The sequence below is a fragment of the Asparagus officinalis genome, chromosome 5 (genome assembly GCF_001876935.1).
Source record: "Asparagus officinalis chromosome 5, Aspof.V1, whole genome shotgun sequence".
In the NCBI taxonomy this organism is placed as follows: Eukaryota; Viridiplantae; Streptophyta; class Magnoliopsida; order Asparagales; family Asparagaceae; genus Asparagus; species Asparagus officinalis.
This window is the reverse complement of record NC_033798.1, coordinates 86,018,144-86,021,256: the sequence shown is the minus strand read 5'-3', so window position 1 is coordinate 86,021,256 and position 3,113 is coordinate 86,018,144.

Here is a 3,113-nt window from a genome sequence, read left to right as displayed (position 1 = left end):
AAGGTTTTACCGTAACAATTAAATTTATAATTAACAAAACTATATAAAACTGGATTTTTAAATCATAGAAAATTCTAGAAAGTCGAGAAAATATAATCACTCTTTTAAAAAATAATAATTTAATAATTTAAAATACCAAAAAATTATTTAAACTAGTATCGGAAATTTATGATCATTACACGATGTCTGCTGTCGTGGCCGGCCTAGAGAGGAATGAGCTAGCTGACGCATTCGTTAAGAAATGAGTCATCAGCTATGGGCAGTTAAAGGCTAAGGCCCATGGGTGTATGGACGTGGAAGATACCCGAGCCTACAAGAAGGCGGCGAGTGTAGCTAAAGCAGCAACAACAGTAGCAACGACATCACCGACGCTGAGTCAGTGATTGGGGCCAACCCCTCACCAAGAGAGGAAGTGGAAAAAGCTTCCTCCAGAACCGACCCCATACCAAATAGAGCCAGCAAGAGGGATCGGAGGAAGGAGGTTGCTAATAAGCGAGCCTACATCTGCTAGAGACCTTGGCATCTTTTCATGTCTAAGCCCAAGGCACATAGAATTCCTCGAGGTACTCGAATTGATGATACTATCTTCAAACAAGATTTTTTTCATGCTATATATTTATATGCAGCTTTCATCGAACGATCATCATCGACTCGATCGGCTTCGACTCAAAAGACCTTAGCACCTACTCAGGATAAGACTAAGGTTCACCATTGACGAAAGCCCTTGGTAACCTCTCATGATAAAACCAAGACACGTCTCAACTCGGTCGGCTTCGACTCAATAGATCTTAGCACCTACTGAGGGTAAGACGAAAGCACGCCATCTACAAAAGCACTTGGTACCATCTCAGGGTAAAACCAAGGCACGCCTCGACTAGGTCAGCTTTAACTCAAAAGACCTTGGCACCTACTCAGGGTAAGACCAAAGCGCGTCATTAATAAAATCCCTTGGTACCCTCTCGTGGTAAAACCAAGGCACGCGTCGACTCGGTTGGCTTCGACTCAAAAGACATTGGTACCTACTCAGAGTAAGACCAAGACGCGCCATCGACAAAAGCCTTTGGTACTCTTAGGGGAAAACCAAGGTACGCCTCGACTCAGTCAGCTTCAACTCAAAAGACCTTGATATTATTTTTATGTGTAAAACCAAGACATGTTACCGACCAAAAGACCTTAGTGCCTACTCAGGGTAAAACCAAGGCATATCGACTCAGCCTACATCAGGTAAAAGACCTTGGTATCTTCCAAAGCCCAAGGCACGTACCCTAAGACCTTAGTGTCATCGAGTAAACCCAAGGCATGAGGTCAAGTATCACTCCCCACCACACACGGAGCCCAGTCATCTCAACTCAATCTACTTTGATAAAAAAGACTTTGGCATCTTCCTAAGTCCAAGGCATGTATCCCAAGACCTTGGTGTCATCGTGAATAAACCCAAGACAAGAGGTTGAGGAGAACTACTCCCTACGCATGGAGCCGAGTCGTCTCTACCTGAAGGACCGACTGGTACTCAAAGGTATGCGGTTCGAATTAATAAAAATAAAAATATTTCTATTTGAAAATGTCTACATCGTAGTAAGTGCTAAACAAGCAAACACCAAGACCGTGGCATCATTTTATGAGCAAGACCAATGCACATCATCAACTCGGTTGACTTTGATACCAAGACCTTGGTTCTTATTCAAGGTAAAACTAAGACACGCCATCGACAAAAAAGACCTTGGTACCTTTTCAGGGTAAAACCAAGGCACGTCAACTTAATCTACTTCAACAAGAAAGACTTTGGCATCTTCCTAAGCCCAAGGCATGTAACCCATGACCTTGGTGTCATCGCAGATAAGCCCAAGGCATAAGGTCGACTAATCTCCGGTACAAAGGCATTAAGTTTAAATTTCACTTAGACTCGGCCAGCCGAGTCCGAGCGAAAAGGGCCAGTGTTGTGCTATAGAAATAAGTGTTGATCAATATTCAATTAGCTGATACGTCTCAAGCAGACTGCACCCCAAGCCGACCTAGACAGGCCGAGCAAGGCGTCCCTTCTTGCCTATCTAAGACAGACAATGTGTCGCTTTCCTCATAAATGCACCTAAGGAGTCTCAAACCGACAACTGTTCAACTTCTACCCATACTCGATCAGCCGAGTTTGAGTGGAAGGGGGGCCACTGTTATAGGATGGAGAATAGTTAATCTTTATTGGGGAGCCAACACATGTACCACTCCATGCCAGCTTAGACATGATCAGAGCCTAAATGACTTGAATAGCTTCTGCGGCTGACTCCATAGGCCGGCAATTTACATAGCCGACTCAAGAGGTGATAATTGTCGACCTATTCTCCAGGTCGAGCCCTTAAGACTTCCCACTTGGCCTGCTATATCAGTTGACAATTTTTGTAGCCGACTAAAAAGGCGATACTTCTCTCCCTTCTCGCAAGGAGTCGTCCCTTCTCGATAGGCAGCTTAAGTCGTCCCTTCTCCCCAGGCCGAGTCGTCCCTTCTCGCTAGGCCAAGTCGAAGGGCGGTCATCCTCTAGCATTCGGCCAATAGCCAGTCATCATCACATTAAATGTACGGTCAAAAATTATCATTGCTCCAGCTCCAAAAGTCTTTATGACTCATTAGACTCAGTCAGCACCAAGCAACTGCTGCCACTTTGCACTAACCACCTAGATGACCCATGTCACCCATAGCCGACACTTATCAACCGTCTGCCGAGTCAAATGCCTATATGGACTCGTCTCAAGTTACCTAATTGCCCCTCTGAACCTACTATAAATAGAGGGACTGTCTGCACACATAGGTATTCAATCTCTACACACTTAGACTGAGAACTTATTCAGTTTATTAATTTTTTTCTCCACTCAAGCTCAAATATTGATTTGATCATCGAAGGAACAACCATAGAACCCAACTCTGCCCTCTCACGAGTTCTTTATGTGCAAGGAAGAACAACAATCTGTAGAGTCAGTCATCTTAAGAAGTTTGAGGACCGTAACTCTATTTTAATCCACAACTCAACCCCTGTTAGATAACTGACATTAACACCCCCCTCATTTAATTACCTCAATCAGTCACTCACTCACTCTCTCACTCACTCTCTCTCTCACTCTCACTCA